The sequence below is a fragment of the Glossina fuscipes genome, unplaced genomic scaffold (genome assembly GCF_014805625.2).
Source record: "Glossina fuscipes isolate IAEA_lab_2018 unplaced genomic scaffold, Yale_Gfus_2 121, whole genome shotgun sequence".
NCBI lineage: Eukaryota > Metazoa > Arthropoda > Insecta > Diptera > Glossinidae > Glossina > Glossina fuscipes.
Genome location: NW_023998464.1, coordinates 4,170,977 through 4,198,916, shown reverse-complemented (window position 1 = coordinate 4,198,916; position 27,940 = coordinate 4,170,977). Strand labels below are relative to the sequence as shown.

The window sequence follows — 27,940 nt, the reverse complement described above, 5'->3', positions numbered from 1 at the left end:
GTTCAGCTTACGTAGTCCCATTAGCCCGGTCACGGATGGCTAGGTCTTATCGCCGCGGAATACACTTGGAGAATATGTAAAAATAATCAGGTCCGACCAATGTTGATGTCGCTTTCATTTTGTCTATTGTAAACGTCGATATTAAAGTTAAAGCAACATATTGTTTTCAAACGGGTTTGTTGATAGAATGCCGCGAATAGAATGTATATATAATCATGTAAGTCATATAAGTCATATAAGGTCATTTTCTATTTAAAAAGTTTAAAATAATTACTTCATTGACTTTAAACTTTACTTTATCCATATACGTTTGGAATAAACATTTAACTTTGCAGCATTGTTGATTTTGCAGAGCGATAAATAAGAAGCAAGTAATGTATTAGTTAAGATTCATTACATACATTATCAATAAATTTAGCATTCAATGTTGTTGCAAAGCAAACAAGCCAATCAATATCATACTATGTTATTACACTTCTCCAATAAACAACGACAGGAAAAAGTGACGAAGTTGTGAAGTTGTTCTTCCTTTATTGACTGGATATGTACGCAATGAACTTACTTTGTAATGGTTAATATTTATACAAGTGCTTACATATGCGTGTACGCAATATATATACATCAACGCATGGTTAGATATTGCAGACTATCGAAATATTGCCTTTCGATGGTGTAATTTCAATTACAAAACCATCCCCTACTTTCTAATTAGTTATGCCACAGGTAAGAGTTGAAATATTCCATTTGTAACTTCATTTCAAAAAAATGAAAAGTTTTTTTTCAAATTCAATAGAATTAAAAAATTGCACTTATCGTGTGCATTTAAGATAATCGATAAATACGAATAGCGATAATTAATATTGATAGTTAAGACCGAAAGTGAGGTAAGATTTCGTTTAATATTTTGTATACATACTCACTGACTCTCTCGAGAGCTCTCGATTTTCAACGTTGTTTCAATTTTTTTCTTTTCTTCATGATCTTTAAGATTTCTTAGCATTTTATTTTATGGAGGTTCCATTCAGCTTTTGTAAAGCTCCGCATGTAGATGGATATGATTTTACTAATATAAAACGTCACGGCAACGAAGAGGCCCAGTATCATATACTATGATATAAAGTGAGCATGAACTACTACTACTCTCCATCATTTCCTAATAATTTTTAAAATTATTTTTTTATGGTAGAATATTTGCAATGCAACTACCACATCTACAAGCTGAATTTTCTTTTGTTTGCAAACCATTCAGAAACATTCGCGACCTATTGCATCACCATTCCCCTCTCATTTAACCGGTTCATCGTGAAATAGGTGGAAACTCGTTCCAAGAAGCAATTTTTCAAATTCATTAACCAATACTTTTGATAATGATGTAGACTTCAGATCTGCTAATATTTTGATAAAATGTAGAACGTTTTATGCTCCCATCCTATGCAAATTTTTCACATTCAGTTTGTATGACAAAACACAGGTTTTCGTCGATTTATGATGAGGAATATTAAAGAAAGCCAAGTTTGCAAAACAAGTTGCTTAAAATGTGATATTCTGTGCAGAATAGTCGCCCGTAGTTCCCACCGTAGTTCACACCGTAGGTCATAGCAACAAAGCGACGCTGTATTACTAATACAGATAAAAACGATGCTATTATAATTGGAAGAAAGGAAAGAAAGTAACCAAAATTTTAAAGCACCTTTTGAAGGCTCTGCCTGAATTTTTTGCAAAAGTAAAAAGCTGAAATGTATAAGTAAAGGCAATGTTTGTTGACTGAATTGATGAAATATCAAAGGAGTAAATATTGAGATAATGTGTTTGGATTACTTGGAAAATTTTTTTTGACACCATGAAACAAATCATGCGTACAGCCAGTAAAAAAATAATGTAAGTCAGGTGAGGCCGACTGCTTAATAGAATTCTTTAGGTATTTTCCTTATAAAATACGAAAAATTAAAGTTATCTCAATGTAAAGGCGAAAGCCCTTGTAAGGGAGGGGGGCCAAAAAGTGAACTGATGTAGTTCAAATTAAGCACATTTACTTTTCTTTTCGAAAACCTTGCTAGGCTGCACTTCTTCTCGCTTTACCTTGCAAAAAATAAGACTTTGTTGGTATACAAGCACCTTGTATAATATAATATATAAGCAACACCATGGCTCATGCGCAGCTACGTGGTTGCAGGCCTACGTTTTTATGTTATTAAAAAGTAAGACTTTTTGCCATATACTACTTTTTGTAGGAATTATTATAAGGAAGACGTTTCAAAAAATACGACCACGCATTAATACTTCGAGCCAAATGCTGTTTGCTATTCATTTTTATTGAGAAATATTAACAATTACAATTTATTTTTTCATATGAGAAAGGCTTTTTTCAAATGGTACGTTCTACGGGAAATGAATTTAAAAACTTGCCGATCTAATCCATTCTCAGTAGATATGTTCTTCAGGGCAACACGCATCAGTGTATAAAATTTCGTCAAAATGTCTCCTCTACGTTAAGCGCAAAAATAGATGGGATCGATATTAGACAAACCGATGAGCTTACATAGATTCAACAAATATTTCTGAACGGATTGATGTAACAAAAGTTTCTTAAGCCCTTTTGATAGTCGCATTCATCGACATGCTTACACACAGCAAGTGCATAGACAACTTAACATAACCTGTGCCAGATGTGATGTGTGGGCAGGAATAACGAAGTACACGTTTGTGTACTTTTGTTATCTTTATGCAGCGTTTAAGGCTCACTACGGTTTCGTTTAACATAACAAGCAAATGCATTGCTTCTTTTGCACATCGCTAAATATTTCCTTTCAATGCTCGAGAAAGTGACAGTTCGTTTCTTTCGTGCTTCTTAACTAACAGCTACGCCACCACACATAAAGCCAAAGAAAGCCGGCTAACGATAGTCTACCGCTCTTGTTTGCTGTTAAGTCTGTATTAACTACGCTAAGCAAAATATACGTTCTCCACTATAATCGCTCATGTTTTCTGTTTCTTAACCTCATATAGTGTACAAGACGGTATTGGGCATTGCAGGTTACGAGTGTAACTTCTTTTTCTTTTATATTTCTAAAGGTGGATCGACATGTTGAATTTTTATAGGTGAAGTAATACATGAATCGACGTAAACTAAAAACAATCGCTTAATACATTCGCATTTGGGTTAGAAATTAACGTTTGCAAAACCTTACTTTCCTCATGTTTTATGTGAAACGAATTAACGTTATATTCGCTAGTCGAGCATTAAAATATCACCTATTTTTAATAACTATCCGATCTCGATTTCTGTAAGTTGCAGGCTACTAACACATTTGTCGTGCTTTTCAATATTTTTTTCTTTTTTAATTATTGTGAGAGTTTCTGTTTTATTTGCTTTCTTTGTTCTACGTGCATCGTTCTTATGTTTCAATTCTTTTGATTTTAAGTATCGCTATTGGTTGTGTCCGAGCTTTTCCTAAAAGAGAGTCTAAATGATACTGTAGGGTGCTGATTGAAACCGTCGCTTCCTTATTTGAAAGCGTAAGTTATCGCACCACAACGTATACGATATAGTTTCTAGAAGCTCTGATTAAGCGCAGTTCTTTGCCTAAAAGCGCCATTTGAAGGAAACTTTCCTCTTTTTTCTTTATTCGAAGTATAGCACTGGTAAGTGAAGGCCTTACAGAAGGCAAGGTCCAAATAATCATGTTCCAGACTGGGCAAAGTATTAACATCGGCAATAGGGCAAAATAGACTTGCCCGATTTGTGATGGTCAGTTTTCGATCAAATGAAATCATCGCCAGGGAAAGTCGTCAAAAATGGGAGTAACATGCCAAAAGTCATGATACGTTGAGCTTTCATTATTGAGATATTTGACCCTATATAGCAAAACTTTGCGGTTGCTTCACTCAAATAAGTTTTCCAAGTTTCAATAGCTGACTTATTTTTAGTTCGAATGTCCTTTCCGTTTTTATGGCAATAGCATAATATGGTGTCTTGTTTTGGAAAGACACAAGGACCAGTTGTCCGTTTCCCACACAATTCATATTTTGCATAATAGATGGGACAAGTGATGTCTGTTGTTGGACAAAATAGTGAATAAAGTAAATGGTAACATTCTTTCATACTATCTACCAAGTTTATGAAAAAATGGGTTTGATATTCACTCACACACCTAATACGAGACGATATGAAAAAGCAGACATAGACAACTTTCAGGATTTAAAATTGCGCACTTGTTACTGTCGTGTCACACTATAAGCAAAGTGCTGAAATTAATACGAACCTCTGAACCGACGTTTACTGCACCAAGCAAATGATTGTCATCCATTAATTTCATCTGATTTGTTGTAAAAACGAACTTACTGAGAATAATATATTTGATTACGAAAATATACTCTCTTTCTATATAAATGTGTTAGGGCGTAGATTAATCCGTATGAAACGCTATGAATACGAATGAAATAACATGAAATTCTAATAGAGTCAATTCAGACAATTTAACAGAATATCTGATTTAGTTGGCATGCATTCCTATAATCAGTAATTTACAGCAGCAAAGTTGAAATATCTTCGCGTGTTCTTTTTGATGGAAAAGTTTTCACTTTTCAAAGTAAAGTCACAGCACAAAGTTTTGCACAAATCTACTTAAATGACCACATCCTCCATGCACGCAACGTTTAATCTGCAGACCTTTGTTTAAAGCTACTTTGTCAAATATTTATATGTAAGTGTATATACAGGCGGAATTTATGTCCTTTGCCTGCTGCGAGGATTTGCTGAATGTTATTGTTGTCTGATTGAGTAGCTTAGCTGAGTTTGATAAGATATTTTTATGGCCACGACAAGAGCGCAATAATTGAAACACAAAAAAGATAAAATGAAAGCAAATATAGTAACACTACATATATGCAACATAAACATATATTCTAGGTGCTAAACAGGTGCTTTAAAGTCTTTTTTGAAGTCTCCATCTCATCATCAGCGAAGTGAGCGGCGGCCGACGGCTATGACAACGATTCGAACCTTTGATGCTTAAACTCTCTACATAGATGCATTTATTTATTTAACTTTAACCGCCGAAACATACTTTTGCACTTTCTTTTTATCCCATCTCTTTCTCTCCTTTATACATAGAAATGTCGTAATATTGCTTGAGGCCATTTACAGCTTCCGCTCGACATTATTACATTTTCCGTGATAGCTTGTTAGAAACTCATAACGCGATAATTGCCATTTAATGTTGTCATCCGCAACAAATAAATGACAAACGAACAGCCAACGAGGAGCCCTCGACTAAGCAATCTCGCCGATAATAATGTTGAATGTGGATAGTGACGATGAAGTAGTAGGGGGTTTTTAGTGACGATGGTAGTGGCCATAATGATAAAAACTTTTTCATCAGTAATTTTTGTTTGATGTGTTCCTTTTTCTTACTTTTCTTCACCCAAGAAAAATTTTAGTTCAACAAATTTTTCATATCTGACTGCGTGTATGTATACATTCGACTTTGTGAATTCTTAAATGTAAATCATTGAATTCCTATTTGAAGTGACTTAAACGAGCGTACACTTTTTAATGATATTTCGTTCGCGGGAGGTTCGCGGGACATACGATAACTTGCTAAGCATTGAAATAAATTGCGTCGTATACAGTTATTCATGTCTCAGGTGACCAGTATTTTAAAGTACAAAGGTCGTACTTTAATAAGATTCGCTCTTTTGTCTTCTCTGCAACGAATTTGATATCAAATTAAGCCTAAGTATTGACCCTTACATAACCGTTAGTAGTTAATTTTAAAACATTTCTTTTCTGGCACAAAATGCGACTTTATTGTGAAAAGATGGAAATTTATCATTTAAAATATTGTCTGTCGCTAGCCACCATTTTTTTGGTACTATACGGAGCTTAGCTCAACAAACAGCTCATCCTTTAGTTCCAACCACGAAATGGCAGCTATTTCGGCATAGACATGATAATGGGAGCAAATGATGATCATAACTAGCAATAGCTGATGAATAGCGGGGACATGAAGCGTTGGGAATGTTTCTTAAACGGCTTTGGGTTATTTGAGCGAATTTTTTCTTCGTGTAAAAGATGTCGCCTACGCGTGTAACGTTGTCATGATCAGGTAAAAGTGGGGAATGAGATGGAGGGCGGGGGAGCGGCACGAGCCAAGATGGGTGGGTATGTGTCCTAGCGGTAAGTATTATGCTTTTACTGACTATAGCCACGGTTCAACTGCACCCAACCTACGAGCTCTAACTAGCTACTCACGGTTATTGTAGAGACGTAATGAGCCAAACTCAGAAATATTTATTTTTCCCCTTGAAGATGTTACTCGCATGCGGAAAACCATCTTTTATTATCCTTCAGTAGATTCGATACATTCAATGCTCAAGAAACTGAACCAGCACTGCCGCTGGATTATAAATGAGTTTTTGGCGTAGATCCTGAAGACGGTATTTCAAGACGAACCAGCATAAGTGGTACTCCTTAAAATCTAAAACAGGTATTATCTCCGCTTGATTGTTAAGACAAACAATAGCTTTCATATAATTACTAACAACCATCGCTTGAACGGAAAGGTTTTTTACGAATGCGAAAATTTTGATTTAAGAGATTTTGCAATGAAACAGCAAAAGAGGGCAAAATTATTGTACGATACCCGAAACCATTGTCTGCTTTTCGTGTAAGTATGTAGTTATATCTTGCTGCAGAAAAGCAATGCTGCGTCTATCCACAACTACGGTTTCTCTATATAGCGGATATTTTTTGCTTAAGAATCTCATCATGTGTAAATTTAACAACACAACATTCGTATACTTTCCTCTTGTGCCCACAAAGGCTTCAGGCTAACCAAAAATCGACTAAAAATTGTGGTCCATAAGAGTCTGATAGCATTTTTTTCGCTATTAATAAGGAAGCAATGTTTCCTGGTTCTCTATTTAACATTGTTAAACACGCTAATGTGAGATAGAAATGCATTAGTTTTGTCATTCTGTTTGTAGAATTCATAAGTGTTAAGATATCTTTGCAGCGAAACTTTTGGTCTAATTAATTGAAATTCGCTGTTTGATCGCTTCTCTGAATTTCTATTCGTTGCAGAAATTCTTAAAATTTCAGAAATACGGCAACTGTGACAGAAAACTGAAACTTTGTCGTTTGACTTAATTGGACTGTTTTCTAACAGGCCCACAATACATCTAAAGAGATTATTTGTCTATAATTTGCTCATCACAAAGGCGCAGCCAGTTCACACGCACAAGTTATCGGGAATTATAATATCGAAAATTGTCTTTCAACTTTTTAAGAGACTTAATCCATCGTAAGGAAATCTTTTGAGTAGTTCTAAGAGAAGATCTTTACATAAAAAGTAAAATAACAAGCAATTCGAATATGGTAATCAATAACTCGCGGGACAGCTTGCTTTTTATGTGTACTAGTAAATTAAGGGGTGTCACCGGTGTACATCAGATGTCAGAAATGGCCGCAGTCTAATGGATATATGCCCAATCGATAAGAGTTACGCCTTTCCTGATTAGGCACTCATTACAAAGACAATGCGTTGTCGAACCGTGTTTTTGGTGTAAAATTCGACTTTATCCATGAATACAGCTTGCTTCAATAGGGACGCAATCAATTCCACACCCCTTTAACATTTGAGCGCCTATTTTATAGAAAGACTCGTCAAGACTATCAAAACATACTCCCTTTTCCACAAACACCTAATCATCTGATTCAGATATTTTTGTAAAGTTGTGCGTCGGTTCCCGAAATTATTGATTGATAGGATAATGGAAGAAAAATACTAAGTACATTGCAATGACCATCCGAATGCTCTGGCATTGTGGGAGTGAAATACCTTTTACGATATTATCCAGTATGCATATAAAGGCATATACATACGCAAACGTAGGTGCGTACATAAGATTTCCTTCTCGTCCTGAAAAGCTTATGTATAGATGTGGTTGACGCTTTATTATGGCCGAATTCATATAAAACAAGGTAGGTGAGTGTCGTCGTAGCGGTAGTGTGGGTCTGTCACATCACCCTTTTCATGACGAATTTAGTTTTTTCAGTTCGGTTTGTTCTTCCGTTATATAAGACTTGTTTTTCATTTTTGACTGATGTATCTAATGCAACATCCGACAACACATGCGTTGGCTGTTAGATATAAATGCACAGAGACTCATATAGTGCATATACATTTCTTGTTTGGATGCCACATAAATTCATTTAGTTTCATTTCCTATCTTTTCATTTTAGACTCTGCACGAATTTGTTTGCTTCTTTTTTACATCTTTCTCTTCTCAGCCTTTTTTCTCTCATTGACATTTGCTGATGGTGTTGTTGACTCGCTGGTGTACAATCGTGCAAGCATGCATGCATGTCTATTAGATTTTAGTCTAATGGAAGGCTGTGTGGTTGTATAGTTTGTTTGTTTTTGACTTTGTTGATGAATTTTTAGCTTGCTTTGATCCCTCCGCTGTTTCCATGTTTTACCAGCTTTCATAAGAACACATATGCAATCATAGTTTTTTTTTTAAATGCTTAGAGAGATGAAAAGAGAGAAAAAAATATATGTTTTTATAAGAATGATGCCCAGAATACAAGCCAAAGAAAAACTAAATTCTTTTGCTTCCAAATATTTTTATTATACATACTTTCAAGCAGTTTTCACTTCTCTCTGACACTTTTCTCACTCTTGCTCTCGATGTTATGTTGTCATTTCCCAAAACTCTGTCTTTCTTTTTTTTTTTTGCAAAATTTGTGAAGCCGTATTTCCAAAAGTTCATTAGCAAAGCTGAACAACATTTGCATGCACAACAATCACATGATGTGCCTTACAAGAAAGGGGTCATGTATATATGTATATTAGACGAAGTAAAAACTTGTATATAAGTTTGCTGAAAAAATTTGCACATTTTCAATCCATAAAACGAATGATTTTTCTTTCACATATTATCTCATATAAAAAAAATAACCTTAAGCCGGCGGTCAGGCAAGCAAGCAGACAGATGAAATTTCCGTCACATTGATGAATCTTATAGATACGAAAAAGTTTTCAGAAATTTAATTATAAGGAAAAATACCATATCAGATAATATAGATCACAATTACATTTTGGCCGCACGTTCAAAAAAAAAAAAACAAAAACAATTAATTGTATACGTGAAAATTTAATTCACTTTTCTAACGTCAATTAGGAAAATGAAATTAAAGGCAGCAGCATATTTTTGAAACTAAAACATAAATTTGTCGTTTATTGTGAAAGGACAACGCTGCACACAAATATTAAATTTAGCGGGAATCTAATGCAAAAGATCGGCAGTATGACGCTTACAGGCAAGAATTCTTACGTGCTCATCATCTTGCACATTAAAAAAACAAAAACTAGTTTTCTTAAGTATGGGAATCGAAAGTAAAATAACAAGATTAGTAAGCACTTTTTCAAATAAAGTGTAGACAACACTTAAGACTTAGCATCATATCCCAAGAGGTGTGAGCACGAACGAGCAGAAATACATAAAAAATTCTTTGTCCTGTTTCAAACACTTAACAACGATTTGCCCATGTAAATTATGAAACTCGCTCTCGCTTTCACTTGTTAACCGTGGATATTTTGACCATTTTCGCGTCCCGCTTTTACTAATTCCACTGGGTTATATTGATGGAATTTTTTAAAAGTATTTGCAATTTGCGACGCTACGTGGGGAACAGAATAGTTACTAGCAAAATGAATGAATGAATGATTTAAATTATTTTATGTGTTGCATGTAGTTGCTAATGTAGATAATGAATCTTGCTATTACTAGATATTAAGTCCTTCAACTCGCAAACAAAGCAATCATTTTGCAAAAGATGAAAAACTGTCAGGACATAACTGCTTAACACCACAAGCAGTTTGACCTTGTATATAGTTGTGGTACAAGCTAAATGGTAAAGTGCTGTTAAGGCTATGCTATGAGTGATTATGGTGCCTTTTATAAAAGGTGTAGTTTGATACATTTGAGTTGTTTCGATAGGAAATGGTAAGCAACTTTTGACGATTAGCCATCGTTTTTCAAAGTTTTTAATTAAGTGTAAGAAATTAAGATTTGTCTGAGTGCTTATATTTACTCATTCCGTAGAGTCATAACCCGTGAAATAGAAAGCCAGATTGACATATGCCTGCCGAATGATGAGAAAGATCAGAGCAAATTGTATACGACGTGATATAAAAGTTAAAGACTTTTTGAGTAGGGAGTTTAGTTTACAACTTAAGTATAATGAAATTGCTATTAATAATTTATTTGATGTAGAAATGAGATAAGAAAAATCTTTAAAGAAAATTTGTGATTCGATAAGAAAAAATAAAACAGGAAAACGAGGAGTAAAAGTAAAAAATGAAAGAAATATTTGAAGTAATTGCATTTCATTGATATGAGAGCACAGTGAGATTCGACATTTTGTGCAAAAGTTAACGCTTTATTCGTTTAGTCAAGAAGGAATTTCAATCTGGAAAGTAGGCACAGGAAAATTTCAGAATAGGTTATGGAACATTGTGAGGATTTAAAATTTTTGTTAAACTATCTACCCATGCCTTTTATAAATAGGACATGGGCTGAAACGTTCTACTAAGGAGAGGCCATTATAAACTCTAATAGAGGGACAACGAATTGCATATGCATTTGTGATGCTCAATCACCGCGAACTCGCTTCATGCACACAATGAAACACTTGTTATATCGTTTAGTGTTATTAACCATAATCATATCTAATACTTAATAACTTACTTATAGAACCACTTTTCTCTCTTTTGGTTCCTAATTACAAATCCTACAACTAACTCTTTCTATATCTTGTTATCTATATAGCGGGAAATTAGTCTATTTACAATCCCTTTAGTTCAGGTTACTTTGAGCACACGTCCATATGCACTGATGACGAGAACTAGGAAAAAATTGAATCCCCTTACGAGGCTTTTAAACTCGTTATCATTTAGAGCACACTACACGACGTCCAACGCAGACGGAATTCGTAAGTTATTTCAATTATCTCTCTTCTACTGACTACTTCTGGTAACACAACTTGGTTAAAATTATTTAAAACCCGTAATATAAGCTTAACCTAAAGTATGGAAGCCAAACGATTTCGGATTTTGGTCCACACAACATTTTTCAAGAGCTTTCTTTACGCAATTTGTAGTTATTTAATACCGCACTAAGCAGTGGAGGACGAAAACGGATCAGAATAAACTTAAGGGCAGGAAATAGAAGTGAGTTTTAGTGGTATTGTTTAACTTTATAGGTTGTATAATTAGTGTCAAAGCTAAAATTAGGCTTAGGATCCTATATTACGCCTAAATACTGGACCACAAAGAATTGATTCCAAAGAAAGTCGCTAGCCAAATCTGAAGGTATATTTGGAAGTGAAACATAGTTTATTTTTTTTTGCTAGCTAAACAAGGTTGCTTGCATTTTCTGTGCATTAAGTTCATTAAGTATAATTTTTCACTTTTAGAAAACGCATCTATTCGAACAAATGTCGCTTGGAGGATGGTAATAACATCGGCAGAAAAAACAACAAAACTTATAGCTATGTTTTAGCGTTGTGTCCGATTATAAGTCATAAAAGAAAAGAATGTGTTTTCTTGCCCTACTTTGTACAGCTTTTACCTAATTCGATAGTCGTAATAAAAGTTTTCAACATCAATTTTGTTACAAAATAAGGATAAGGCCAAGTCGTGAAAACTGCAGGCAATACAATGCGTAGAGACTTACCACGTTTGTGTGATTTCATTCAGAATGCGGCTTAAAGAATCGTAGTCCCATCAGTATATACGGATGCCATACACCCACTTGGTAGTTAGTGATATATCTGCAGTGAAAATATCATACAATGCAAATGAAAGACGCACATCCTTGTGAAGGATAACTTGCGCTAATTACAATGGAGTGGGAACTAAGCGAGCCCAAGCAGGCGTGAAAGCTTCTGTTCTTCAAAAAACCCTATATGATTTTAAGAATGTCAATAGAAAAATTTTGGGAGAAGATTTTAAAACGGACCCGGTCGTCCAAAACAGAATCGGAAGCCGCTTTATATTGCGGAGATCCATTTCAATAGATTTTACAGAACTAAAGTGTCGTTTAACATAGTAACGATTTTTTCCAATACTTTACCAAATCACGAAAACCACTTTATCGGCTTGTGTGAAGGGGAACAGTTCCCGGGTTTATTTGATTTGAGAATTTTTGAAATATTTTCATAATTTAAATTATTCCTAGATGAGTTTCAGAATAACTTGATAAAATTAAACCAAAAAAAAAAAAAAACAAATAAAGATTAAAATTGTTTCTTAAAGGAAATATTTGAGCCGTGATTTGTGAATTGTTTAATCACCAGCAACGCCGACTCGCTTACGCCAGCCAATTTGAGTTACTGCACTTAAATCCAAAAAAACAGAAGAATCATAATATATAAAGATAAAATGTATTCTCGTGCGTTTTATCCTAAAGTTGTCCTAATACCCGTCAGTTAAATAGAATGAAAAGTGAAAACTTATTGTAGAATATTTTTGATTAAATTAATTTATATTCAAAAAGCATCCAGATATTGAGATTGTTAAACAATGAGTGGCAAGGCTAATTAAATTCGAACGGGTTCATACATAATTCGCATTTCCTGAAGAGCCAGAGTTGAAAAATAATGTTCTGAAATATATTGTTTTTGTATTATTGCCATCGGGGCATCCACAAATGTGTGCGAATTTATATTAAATGCCATCGTATATGTGTATAACAGTAGGTGGTGAATAACACCGCAACGTATGCATGTGAGAAACATGTATGTGAAAGCGTGGGTAGGCGATAGGGGGCGTAGCAGAGGAAAGAGCTTCGAGTGTTGAGTAAAATTTTGATTTTTTTATATTCATTTTTTTTTTTTGTTATGCTGCCAACAGCAAGAACAACATGGTCTTTAAACAAGCAGTTTTTAACCAGGCCAACACAACATTACATATCTACCTATAAATATGTAAATGCCCAACCACCTATGTATGTAAAAAGTGTAGAATATATGTGTGTAGGTAAGAGTTTCCCCTTTGTTATAAAATGAGATGGCTGCCAGTGCCGGAGATGGCGGTGTGTTATGTATTTGCGATACCGTCGTTATGGTACGTTTGTTCACTGCTTGTAGAATGATGCGACTAATGTTACATCCTTTACATATAGACACACAAACGCATAAATGCCAAGTGACTCTATAGGGACTAAAAGTGGTTTTGTTATTTCGCTACGAGTACGGTTGCCACAGCGATATGTTGTTGCCGTTGTTTCTGCTGATGATGGCGGTAATAATTTGGTTGTTTGTTTTCTCAAAGAATCATATTATTTTCCCTCTGCTAGTGTGTATATGCCTGTATGTATATTTATTTTTATTTTATTCATTTGTCGCTGCTGCTGCCGCTGCTGTGTTTGTTTGTTATTTTGTATAATAGAAAATTGTCTGTGGAATCTCTCATGAGGATGTATTTTAATATCATCTGGATACGTCTGTGTGTGTTTACGTCTACAGAAAATGAACTCTGGAGTCTGATGATATGCGTTGATATTTTGATGTTTCCTACTTCAGAATGACTTACATGGAAGATTTTGTCTTTCGGAGTCCTTTTCGCCACAGCCACTAATGCTACATACATTAAATTACCCGCACGGTTACTATACGAATACTACATAATAGTGCGATATATTCAAAGTTCTCTCTAACTATCCTGATTGACTCGCTGATGCGTTGCCTCTGCGTTGTTACATGGCATAAATTCCCGAATAAATATATTTTTGTTTGCTGGTTTTCTTATATTAATACATATATATATATATATATATATATATACATATACACTATATTTGTATAGGTACAGACTACTGACAGGATGTCTCCCAAAAAATGTTCATATGTGTCATATTTAAATTTGATTTTGTGTTAATAATGTGCGAGCGCTTACAGAAATTTTTGCAAAAGTGTTGTCGACGTTCGACAGTTGAATATTCACACATACATATATATACATATATATACTTGGGTAGACATAAATTGCGGCAAACATCGAAATGAAATGTTGTACTGGCAAGCATGTTAGTTGTTTTGCCAATTTAAGTATTTTCTCTCTTACGCAGCGTAAGTGGCAAGAGCAACATATGCCAGTCGTCGCTAAATCATTTATACGGTGGGTCGTGTTTTAATATGAAAAGTTTTATTGCGCACAAATTTATGACCATGTGTGTATGTATATATTATAGTAACATAGAGTCTTTTGAGTGTTAGTGTTGTAAGCAAGACCAACTACGTTATATTAAATCGGGTATGGTGTCGTATAAGTGACGTGTATTTATTTAGAATGAATTTATGCAGCCGCTCCCATCGTATTCGTATGTGTTGAAACGTATGGATTTTGCAATTACTTGAAAACTTTTAAAATTTACCTGAGGCAAGTAGAAATTCACCGTTGCGGTGCATAACCAAGTAAACGGCAGAAGCAAAATTGGAAAGGAATCCGTACAAAGTTTCTTTGTTTTAAACCTCAAAGTTATTTTTCAAATCTACTTGTTGTGTGATCCTTTTAGGGAAAGAATTTTATATTTGAATACAGGAGAAATGTAGTGTAGTCAGGATTCAAATTCAAATACCTCTTGCGCGTTAAGAATACGTTAATCTCACTAGATGTATAAAATTTAAAAAACAGTCCACAATATATAATATACATACCAGGTAAGTAAACATGAAACATGAATTTTCACATGGAATTTGTATACAAAAAAAAAAATGTTTATTGTTATATAATGTTATATTATTGTATAAAAGTGATAAAATATATTTTGCTCGATGTGCATCTTTCCCACCTATTTCACAACTTAAGGATGTCATGCTAAAATACTGTTGCCCCTTTGCGACAAACCAGCCGTCCAGGTATTTTCGTACATATTCAAAAGAAATTAAACCCTGCCCAGCAAGTCAAACAAGTGGTAATCGGAAGGGCACGAGCTTGATGAATCAGCCACATGGACTAATACTTTGCAGATGAGTGCTTCCAAAGTGTCCCGTCTCCGCTGTGTGTTGCCCTTTTCCATATCGCGCTTTATTTTTGAAGAGCGAATGGTTCAAATCAATTAGTTGTTGTTGTTAGCGTATTAGTCTCACGAAACACGAAATATCGTCTTTCCGCCAAAGCGATACGCCAACATCTACCCATGAATTTTTACACTTAGGATGGCTAAAATCGAGTTTTTGTTATCTCCACTTAGAATACGATGCAAGAAAAACTTTCTTCTATTTATAGCCTTCGGCCAAAGACAAAATGCTCTCTGCGAAACCTCTCCATTTAGTACAAAACTCGATATTTTCATTCTGAGAGAACTATTTTAATTTTTCGATACACTCGATACAGATATGTTAACTCCTTTACATGTGGTGTTTTTATTGTCAAATTTTTATTCCATGTGTTTATGTCTGGTGTGCTGACCAATTAAATATTCTAAGCTGGAATCCCTAAACGGTGATCATAACTTATTGCCCGCTTACTTCCCGTGCATATCTGAGGCGTAGATCACGAAAGCGAAGGAAACCATGTTATTGTTAGATTAAATATTTTTGATATATTAATTTCTAATAATTCTATTATTATTATTATTATTATAAATTTAGCCAGAGAATAAATTCTAAAGCTAAAGTCTTAAAGCACTCGCATCTAAGGCTTTCGGCTTTATTAAAAACTCTACCGCACTTGAGATTTGAACCCACGACTATTGAGTTGCCAGTCGAGACTCTTGCCTACTCGGCCACTCAGGCGGATCTAATAATTCTAATATGTTCATATTGGAAACAAAAATCTTATGTTAGTTCACGAAAAGAACACGCTTCGTCTATTTTTTACAAAACAGATTTGCGCCAATTTTAAAATAAAAATTGGTCACAACGAGTAATTTTGAGCCATAATTCGAATACAACAGATTTCGTTTTTTAATTACTTTCTCGGCAGTGTACTATAAATAATATATCATATTATTCCTGTTTCTCACGAGCTATATACCCTTTGTTTATGGCCATATTGTTGTATTTATTGAGCTGAAAAGAAAAACCTTATATCATTCATTAGTATGTTAATGTGCTGTGCGTGTGTGTGCCTATGGCTAGACTAGCAAAATAGAAATCGGCTTCCTAATAAATAAATATTTTTGGGAAGCAACAGCTGTGTTGTGAATAAGTCCTGAACACCAAGAAGCGAAAATGGTGTGACTTATCCTATCATACCATATGCGATGCCAAAGCACTGACATTTTAACCTTCTCTACTTTGTAAAATTGGCAAGAAGTTCATGTCCAGAGGTTTTTAAAGTTCATATTGAGTGATAGGAACAACACTTTAGCCTGACTGTCTATAGCCTCCATATTTAAAGCTTTAGAATTCCGCATTCTGTAAGTTTGCAATATTGAAACAACTCAAAACACTATTAAATACCCTCCACCACCCTCTAGTACCTCGACTTTTTTAAATAAATCGTTATAAGGGAAGCGGCCACAACGAGTCCGCGTAGCAAATTTCATCAAGACAGCTTCAAAATTGCACAGTGTGAGCTGAACGCAAAAAAGAAAAACAAGATTGTCAGGGGGACCGACGGTCTAATAAACGATGGATCTATCTAATGCCTGTCTGGGTACAGGATACATCCGGATGACGAATGGTGTAATACGTAACAGGTTGCCTGTTTTAATACTGTGCATAAATAAAAAGTTTCATCATGATCCTATGTTGTTTTTAATAACATTATTTGTAAAAGTTGTAATAATTTTTTGAAATCAATAAAAACGTTACTCTAAGATGTGGTTTTCCCATTCACTTTGCATATCAAGAAATACCTCTGCTTTTGTTATGAAAATTTATCTGATACTAATGAAGACATTAACACATTATGATAAGCAGACTCGCTTATATAGAATAACAACGTAAACAGAAAGACAAAACTATGGTAATGTTTACCCGCTTTTGTAGCAAGAGTGCAATTCGGTGCAAAAAATTCACCACTTATAGAAAACAGAAAGTGACGGAGAGAGGGAGAGAGAGAGAGAGAGAGAGAGAGAGAGAGAAAGCGAAGAGAGCATATGATGAGAGCGTTTCGCATTAAATGATGAGAAAACATACTATTCTTTTCTATTATGAGGAATATGATGCGAGAAATTGTTCTTTAAAAAGAAATGGTAAAGTTGGTGAAAAGCTTCCAGCTTCCATTACTTTGTAAGATGAGATAATGGAGATTCTCTATTCTTTACGAGGACTAACGAGAATGCGGAAGTTTATTACAAGCATCCCGGTGTATCTTTACAAGCAGCCGTTGGCTGCTGTCAGTCATCGCAGTTTCATCAACATCGACGGTTCAAAAAATCGCAAATACACTGCATTTTAAAAAGAATTTTTTTTTGTGTATTAATTTGCCATAAGTGAATGAAGAAATAATCTATCAACTAGCCGCTGCTGCTCTAACAATTTGTGTACCACGCATATACTCTCCTACTCTCTTCAATATTTAAACTTGAAAAGGAAATAAAAATTTACAGTGAAAAACAAGAAGGAGAAAAACAAATGCAAAAGAAGGCAAATCAACTATAAAGCATAAATTCCAGCATTATAGAAGTTTTTAAAATTCGATTCAACCCTATACCTAAAATAATGGATTTTGTTGATTGATTGATTAAGACGGCTGACGTCTTGTTCGTTGTTCGTTATTTGTTTTTGTTATTTTAGGGTAAATAATGATTTTTTCTTGGTAGAAGGAAAACAGGTGATGGAATTTTTAATATCAGTCATTTTTGTTTTGTGCTTTCTTGTTTAAGTGATGGATTATTTTAGAGATAATCAATAAATAAAAGAAAAAATTTTTGATAGAATATAAAATGAAGAATAAATAACCGGAATATATCGCTTAATGGCTATAGCTACCGTTTGGTTTAGTAAAAAACAGCATATTATTAAAATTCCGTTTTTAATAACTCAACTCAGATATCATAATTTTAGATTTGTGCTTTATACTCGTCATTTTATTGTAGACAGACAGAGGTGTCATTATATTTCATTGTACGAGAAAAGATTGTGATTCATGAATTGTTTATGCAAGTGACAGAATTCGGTCAGTTGGTCGTTGACGTGTTTTCGTTGTCACATGTTACGCATAATTAATGATTATGTTACAGCAACAAATACAAATTTTTCTCTTGAATTTAAATCACCCTCTCGGTACGTGAACATATACTTAACATATAGACAAATATGAACGTATTTATTAAATAGTAGATATATATATATATATATATATATATATATATGTGTATATATGTATATATGTATATATATATACATAAAAGTTAGGAACTGCATAGATGCCATTCCCACCGTCCAATACAACGTAGATATGTTTTAAAAGTAATTAGCTTTAGCGAAAGAGCATATTGAGTGCATTTCCGTTTCCTATAGCTCGCATATATTTGTGTAAATTTGTACATTTGTTAAGTGAAAAGTTATGTTTTATTATTATTGTTTTTGCCAGCTTCTCTCCTTCTCTCTCGCTCACTCTCCCTTCTGTTTCTCTCTCTCTCTCTCTCTCTCTCTTCTATTCTCTATTCTTCTTCTTCCCTTCTTTCTCTTCACTATGCAAAAAATTTTAATTCAATTGAAAATGTTTTAGAATCGAGAATGTGAGCACATGAGCTGTAGAAGCGGAGAGTGAGAGAGCGAATGGTTAGCTGAGGTGAGTGGAATGGTTTGATAGAGGTGGGAAAGAAAGAGAGGGAGATAGAGAAGAAGAAAGCACGCATCAGATAAATAGCAAAACTAGGAAAATGGCAATGAATTCGAATGAATTTCTTTGCTTTTCCTTCATTAATGATAACCGCAATGGAATTAAGTAAATAATTGATGTTTTCTTATCAACTTATGCGTTAATTAGTGAATCGCGTCACATACTCACTTTCGTTCACGTTATTGTTTAAAAGTGTGATGGATAATACAGCCGATGAAGAAATTCTTCCCTACCCTCAACGCTAATTTCAGGATAAAATAAATTTAAATTGAATTTAAAAAATAAACAATAAACATAACCTTAAACCAAATACCAATTATGTGTGTACATATAGTCTAGATGCACGCGTTTAACTTCGAGATATAATAAAAACGGTAAAAACAAAACATAATAAAAGAATGGGAAAAAAACGACTGTAAAAACACACACAGCGGGAAAAGTTTTCAAACTTCCGGTAAATGAGGTCGAAACACGAGCACGTGCTTGATAATGACACAGATTTGTTGTAATTAAATTTTACCGTTCAGTAACATTGCTTTAATGCTCGCTCCCCTTTGCTTGCCGCCCATCTCCGCGCTCATTCAACAACTAATTTCAAGGATAATATTTTGAAATACACGCATATTTCCTGCTCTCCCCAACTCTGCGACCTCGGTGTGAGTATAAAACGGCGTATAACTTCGTCCTCAACAGCACCAACAAGTAGCCAGACAAAAAGATAAAAAGGGATTAGAATATTACTGCGGATAACACAAGAGTAAGTTGAAAGAATTGTGTATATGTGTGAGGCAAAAGACAGAACGGAAAAAAAAGCGAATAAATACTTAAAACTCTAAACACCATATAAAAGTTTTCCACAAGTGGCAATTAAATGAAATTACCGCAGCGACAGGAATATTTCATATGTTAATTAATATGAAAGAAGGCGACAACCGAAGTAAGTTTTACGCAGCTATAGTTTTTCATAATAGTGGCCAATTGTTAACGTATATATTGCAAGAATCGGTGTGTGTGTGTGCATATGTAAGTATGTATGTATGTATGTGTGTATTCGTTCTACTTGGATGAAAATTAATTGCGAGCGCGTTGATTTTCAACATATCTGTAGATAATTACTTAATGAACTTGAATATCTTTTAGAGAAAATTTTACAAAGTCTTCAATTAAAACGACCGGATTGCTTATTTCACTACTATCGTGTTTGTTCGTCCCTTTCCAACACATAGCCTTGTTTTTAAGAAAGTTTTTTAAAAAATTCGACCTCTTGATTTTCATGAAATGCTTTATATTAACAGATGCTTAAGTTAAGCTGTCAACATTGCTTCGATTTGATTCGTGTAAGCAGTAAAATCTCTTTACTATCACTGTTTTTTTAACTGTATCGAAACAATTTTCGTTGTTTTGTCTACGGAGTTTTAGCTAGTTCTGCAACGGAACTTCGCTTAAAAAAAAACGTGAACTTCTCCCTGATGTTTTTGCTAATTTTGCTAATGTATAAATCATTTCCATTTTCAAACTCGATCTATGTTTGTCCAATAAAAAATATATATACCCCGTTCCAATTTTTGGAAGGACCAATGTGAGGCGGGCAGAAGTAAATCGACTATGAACCGTGTGGTGATCCGCATTCTACTCTATTGCGTACTTCTAGAACATATGATTAACGCATTCAGTTGTAATAATCCGTCTTGCTTCGTTTCTCTGTCTAAAATGACACCTTGAATGACATGAAGTTGATGCTGTGATATCAGCTGTCACTTTACCAGAAACACTGCTATCTGATATTGACCGTTTATATCAGTTGCGACGAAGCATACAAATTGAGCGAGAGATTTGCTTTGAAACCCGACAGTTTAACACAAATTAGAGACAGGAACGTGTCGTAAATAAGACCGACAGTCGTTAACGATGTTGGATAAGAGCGGCATGATGAGATTAATTATTTTAAAGTTTATATAGAAAGAAATAAGAAATGATTTGAAAACAACTAGGAACATACTAGGCGGCCTTATCGTTATTTAGGTAACGATTTTTCGAAAGCGTTTCAGGGGAAATGACCGAAAACGTGATCCAATCCGAACTATTTTTAATAGCGTTCTTTGTTGGGCCAAAACGAATCAGTGTACCAAATTTCAGCAAAATTCACGGCTTGCACGTTGTATGCAGCCAATACCGAACATGATTCTGAATCGATCGGCATAAAATTAAAAGATAGGTCTGTCTGAAGTCCTTTTGGGTGTTGCATACATCGTCAAGAACTTACTATACCCTCGAGCCACACAAAGGTTGATTACTTAGGTAACTTCGAACAACTTCCAGGCGGATATGTGTTTTATTGGTTGAAAAGAATCGATACAATTAATAATTGAAATCAATCCAAATGCTAAAATTTTCGACTTTTTGTTGAGTGAGGATAGTGTGCTACCATACGATCGGACATATCAAAATCTCCTCCAAATCGCAGCACGTTTGCTTCATCCCCATCTTCCAAAGGTATTCACTTTGATAGTCTTTAACGATCCGTTTGAAATCGCACTTTTTGGATTGGGTGTGTTCCATTGTGTCACTGTACGTTTGTCTTTAAAGTCCATAATTATTTCATCAATTGTTTGACATTTTGCCAGTATCGAGGCGTTTCTTAAGATTTCTAGGAACATGTCCAATATCCATACTTAATAAACGGCTGCATAGAGCACGACTTCGAACGAACGCACACATGTATATGCGTTTGCACATTCCGTATAAAATGAAAAGTAGTTGTATGATTGCTTCCTTAAAATTTTATTAAATATATTTAATACATCTATTTTTATTTCCCTCATGGAAGTCACTTCCTATCTATTCTGTACATCAATGATATCCCCTCGGCGATTAAGTTCAGCCATATCTTTAGGTACGCTGATGCTGTAAAATTGTGTTTTCCATTTAATATGAAAACGCACTCTCATCTCTGTCAGTCGGTTCTAGACAACTGAAATAAATCGCTCGAGAAATGTTATGAAATTAAATCTTAAAAAAAATACAAGAAGCTTTCCTTCTCCAGGCGGAATTCATTTTCGAGTGAGTATTTCCTCAATTCACACATATTGGAAAATATGGATTCATTTATTGATTTAGGGCACTATATGAACAAAAACTTCGTTTTAATCTGCGTATTGAACTGTCTATAGAGGTTTACAAAATGATGGTCTAGAGAGTTATGGTATAAAAAGTTTACCCATTAGCTTGGTGGGACCAATACTTGGAGATGCCTCAGTTGCATGGTCTCCTTGCTATAGCTGCAATGTTTATTCAATAGAGCCAGTTCAAAAACAATTTTGCCTTTCGACCTGAGGAATATGGGTTGGGAACTGCTTCGTTCGTTGGTTCCTTATAAAAATAGACTGCTTTTATTGGTCTTCCCTCATTAGAGAAGCGTTGATTTTTCATGCTTGATGTTTCTTTTTTAGTTAAGTTAATAAACAGTCCAATTAAGGGCGATGTATATCAATGTTCGCAATCGTGCTTCTAGAAGCTTTGCAAAATTTTCAAAGATTTGTGTAACTTAAACTCGATATCCGACTCCTGAAACTCTGTTAAAGCTACTTTCTATAACATGCAAGTTCTACCTATGTTGTCTTTAAACTAACTGTTAATTCTTACACCTTCGTATGATAAGTAAATAGAAATTAATATGTTCACTGTAATTGCTTCGAGAGTGTCCCTCTGTGCAACATGCGTACATGCTTTTTTTACTCTTGTGTACTTACACATGAATTGTGCTTTTATTTTTCGTCAAAACGTTTGCAACGCCCAGAAGGAAACATCGCAGACCCCACAAAGTATATATATTCTCGATCAGCATCACATTCTAAATCGATTTAAGCATATCCGTCTCTCCGTCTATGTAATGTCTGTTGTAAACATTCTTCTGGTCGCAATCATAAAGCGATTGACTTCAAATTTGGCAGAAACATTGGAAGTTCTTGCACGCAGGTTGTTATTGAAATGGTCGAAATAAGTCGAAGGATACGCCCATAGCACCACTTAAATAGAGAACACTTCTGTTTTTTAAAGGGAATGAGAAATTATTTTTTTTGCTCATTACTCATCAACTATAGCATATAAATGTACAAAAATTTGAAAGCATATTCTATGTGTGAACAAAATGGTAGAAATTGACCTCGTCTACCCAATATTATAGTGTATCAAAGTTTAAGTATTTTTTCGATACAATTATAACACGCAGAAACAAGCTTCAGAAACCCCATAAAGTATACAGATTATTGGCCAGTTTCAACTCTGGAATGCACCTAAAATTATGAAATATTGGTCAATATAATCATTTGGGCTCTGCTTCTTCATGGTATTCACTATTTTCAAGTTTTTCATTCTGAGACCTCCGCGTACCTCGATTTTAAGTCGATTTTTGTGGTTGCGTTTTCATTTGTAGACATTCTTCTGTCCACACAGATGAAGCTATCTGCTTCAAAATTGGCAGAAATATTGAAAGTTCGTAACCGCAGCTTGGCATGGAAAAAAGGCCAAGCTGAGGTGCTTTGAGGGTTTTTCGCTAACTACTCGTATATTCACGTACATTCTACCGAAAATGGGAAAATCAGCTACGTTTACTCAGTATCGTAAAGGCTCATCGCATAATTGATATTTTGTTTTTAATTTGTAGTAAAAACAAAACGATAAGAGATATCAACATGAAGTTGCTTTTATTTTAGAAGCTGGAGACCGCCTCTGGAGTTTTGCAAAGATTCAATTCTGAAAGACCAATTTTTAGTCACATTTACACAATAGTCTACTCTAATTTCAGCAGTAATACGAGTAGTCTTCGAAAGTAGAGGAGGCATTGAGGACTTGGGTGTTATTGCAGCAAATCAATGATTTAACATAGAAAAGTTCAATGCAATTATATCGCAGGGACTTTGTGGAAAAACTCACCACCATTTTGCACCATTTTGTTCAAGTCGCATATCGTCCAGGACCAAATTAGTTAATTTTTGATACAAAACTTTAGTTATTACGTTCCTTTAGCATTCATCATTGAGGGTAACTGTAATGTCGTTTTCATTCTCAAAAACGACATTTTAAGCCCACAAAGCACACCTAAACAAAATTTTGTGCACGTAAAGGTCCTTTATGAACCGCGTGTGTGTTTTCTTCATTTAACTATATATGAGCTTTTATCCCACATGCAAGAAACGTAACCGTGGTTTCAGCCTTTTCGTAATAAGTTCTAACAATTTCTGTGCGCTGCACAATCATGCGTGTATTATATTCCCCAAATAATGGCAAGGCCCCCAAAACAATATTGAGAAAAAATCTCTATCACAAACCTGGTTTACTTACGTTCACATTCGGAACCGCAAAACCGCTGTAGAGTGCGACAATGTAGTTTTCTCTTTTCTTTTTTTTAGCTTCTTTTAGAATAAAGCTGGTGGGTGTATAAAATGTATTCGCCCACAGCCGAACGTAGTTTTCTGACTAATTTCATTTTGCTTTGGCTTGACTGAAAAATCTGGGAATTGCTGTACTCAAGAAACTCCCAAATCTCCTAAATAACTTTAATTTTCTTTGCAACCACTACGACAACGAACGAGGAATTGGTCAAAATTTAAACCCTTGTCATTGACATTGGTATTTACTGCCTCCAACTGTATATTTTGCCAAAATTATCCTTTTTTCAGGGAATTTCTGAATTGGTTTAATGTGGAATACATTGTAGTTGAAATAAATTGCATTTTGACGGAGACATTATTGACTTTACTACGCTAGGTACACCGTGGCCAGAAACAATTTCTCTAAGCTCAGCACAGACTACTATGCTAAGTACTTGCTTAAGATTAAATCTTTTCTCATCAGAAACCCGAAGTGTTCTTATCAATCCATCAATTCTAAGAGGAAAGTCACTGCATTTTCTTCGGTTATATCTTTACATGGTTTTGAAACATCTGATGAATGATGGCTGGAAAGGTTCCAAATTTTACCTCTGCCCTTCCGTGTTTTCAAAAATTACGTAGCCTCGGATTATGATTCTTTTAGTATAACAATGAGCCTAACGCCATTCTGTTGATACCGCTGTAAGAGGTTTCTAGAGGACGCTATTTTGCTTTTGTATAAGACACAATTCTTTTGCAAAAGAGTTCATCCACAGGAAAATTCTTGACAAGAATTTATCAGAGACTATATATGGGTAGAATTGAATTAATAAGATAATAATCTATTTATTGCGAGATGTAATACCAGTCGTCTTCCGAAATGAGGGAAGTATAATAAAAGGGAAAATATCCATTTCACACTGGTACTCTGAAAAAATTATACGCGCCTCCCAAGACTTCTGGATGGTGTTAGCAGGTCTCAAGGTAAGGAATTACCACATGGATTTCTCACAACGCTGGCCGCCCATCTCCCTCTAACTTTTTCATAAAAATGTTTGTCCAATGATTTAGTAGAGATTACAGTTCATAAGTTAAAAGAAGTAATTGAATAATGAACCAATTGCGCATCCAATTGTAAAAACGCCGTCCTTCCTGTCCGCCTATTATTGCTAAGAATTAATTTTAAATTTTGTAAGGGTATGAATACTTATTTCTTTTTTCACCATTAGGGGCTTTCTCTAAAATTATTGTCGTAAGGCAAATGAAAGAAACATTATATGGTTAAACATCAAAAAGTTGATTAACAAAAAATCGAAGAGCATTAAAAACAGAATAAAAGGAAACAAGAGAAAAAGAAAAATAAATGCAAATTTGCTGTTTTTCATTTTACTCCTTTATATTATATTGTTTTTGTTTGCTTTCCACGCGCTCTTATCTTTTTTTCACATTTTTAATAGCACATCATGAATGCGAATGAATTCACATACGTCCATATATATATCATATATTCATGCTCTTAATGTAGCAACGCAAAAAAGGAACTTGAAAAAATATTTTTAATTTATGGAATTTTATAACAAGCCCATGAATGTTCATATATTCATATGTACGTATACACATATAGGAATTTATACGTATATATCTCTATCGCAAATGTTTACAATGACTGCTGCTGTTGTTATATAAAACTTTTTTACATGTTTATACGTAAATATGTAAAAATGCCAACCCACATATATTAATCCCTCTTTTATTAAATATCTTATATGCGTACATGTATGTACAATGTGTATGTCGAAAAGATAAATAAATATATGTGTACCTATACTTGCGATAGTGTTTCTCTGTACATAAATTCAAAACATTGTTTCACTTATATGTACACATTTAAAGTAATAATAATACAACAGCAATTTTGCTTCTTTACGTTTTTATAAATCCAAATGAAGGATGTGGATGTACTTCCACATAGGCAAATAAATGAACACTACTACAGTTTGGTCTTCTCTTCTATACGACGGCAAAATTGTCAATAATAATAATAATAATAATAATAATAATGAAATAATATGCGAGTAATGTTCATTAAGACCTTTACTTTTTTTTGTTAGTTGTCTTCTTCTTATATTATTTTTAAAAAAGATAAATAAAAACAAGAATAAGAGCAAGAATGAAAAAACATTTGTCATGTTCAAAACAATTCCTTCCTTCGAATTTAAAGTAAGGCTACTATTAGTAACGATACGATTGTGCATACATATGTGTACTTATGTAAACATACGTACATGCTAATATTTCTATTCACAATGGCATATTTATCAGCTTTCCAATGTGGTAAAGTGAATATTTAAAGAATGTTGTGCATGTTATGCCTGTGGTTATATATGAAAGCAATGCATATCAGTTAATACGTAGAGCAAATGAATTGAGCGTATTTCGCATGGGCGACCAACTTTCAGTTTTATATAATTGATTACTTTCTTTTAATTTTTCACGATCCTTAACTCTTGACAGCAGCAAACACAATAGAGACGACTTTTCGGTTCGGTACTTGTTTTACGTCATTTGCTTATTTATTTAAATACAATAAGGAAGGAGCATCCAAGAATGAACAGCCCTGTGCTTTTGAGGATTAATTTCTAATTGAATGAAAATGTACGAATTTTTTTTTCAGCCATCAAATTTTCCTGTTTAGAACTTAAGAAGTTCGTTATTTCCAGTCGTAAGTTATGTATCCTCTTCATTCAGTTTCGCTCGTGCAAAAGGCGACACAAAAACACCAAAAACGTTTCAGGAGCGGTATTAGTGTACATTTTTCAGAGACTTCATTGTTTTTATAGTTTTGAATAATCCTTGAAATTGTTTAGAATGACATAGAAAGGTTATTTTGGGCGGGGACAAATTTTATATGCTCACACAATTTTATTTTTGGAACATAATTGGATGGTAGTATGCAGGCTCTTGAAAATTTAAACCCGATTTATCAAACGGACCCAGGAAAAATTTCTTACAATAATGGATTTGTTTTTGTCTGAATTTTTAACATAACTTTACGCAGGGGGAGGAACACTTCTTCAAGATCCATTGGTGAGTTGCAATTGTATGACCAAGGCAAATTCTCGAAAATGTTTGGATCTTGGTTTCCTCAACATTTGTTGCATATAAAGGTGGAGTTAATTGAGGGTTAATGGAAGAGTAGTGTTGATGATGGTATTGTAAATTTCCATCTGCAATTTTCTCTTTAACTTTTCTTCCAATGTATCTTTGAAGATCCATAATTAGAGGAGCAGAAGCAGTATATTTTGTCGTTCGATCAGCCTGCTCATTTCCCAATAAACCGATGTGACTTGGTACCCATAACATTTTAATTTTTCCGTCGGGTGTAGTAATTATATTCCTTAATTTGTTGATGGTGCTCCATCTCGAAGTCGAAGTGTTCCGAATAGCTTGTAATACAGACAAACTGTCGGTAACAATGACGGTTTTTGAGTTTGTTTTTATGGGCAAAGTTCGCAGCGTGAAGGATAGCTCTGGTTTCGGTTGTGAAAGTTGAAGTACTTTCGTGAAATATGTGATTGAGAAGAACCTGACCTGTAGCATCTACCACGGCACAAGCAGGAGGCAGGCCAAAAGACTTTGAGCCGTCTGTGTATAAAGACGCCAACCAGTACTCTCCAATACTTGGGCTTTTCAGCTATTAGATTCCTGAAGACGTAATTTGGAGTATCTTCTTTCTTGTGCATAGACAGTGAGATGTCAAAAGAG

At 34.4% G+C, this 27,940-nt stretch overlaps 1 protein-coding gene across 1 annotated transcript in view; it reads left to right on the top strand.

Moving 5' to 3' along the window:
* Positions 1–19,671: 19,671 nt before the first annotated feature.
* Positions 19,672–27,940, top strand: part of LOC119640364 (Down syndrome cell adhesion molecule-like protein 1 homolog) — a 77,744-nt gene continuing 69,475 nt past the window's right edge. Inside the window, exon 1 of the mRNA XM_038038330.1 lies at positions 19,672–19,743. The gene's annotated coding sequence lies outside the window, so the exon portion shown is untranslated. The remainder of the gene's footprint in view (positions 19,744–27,940) is intronic.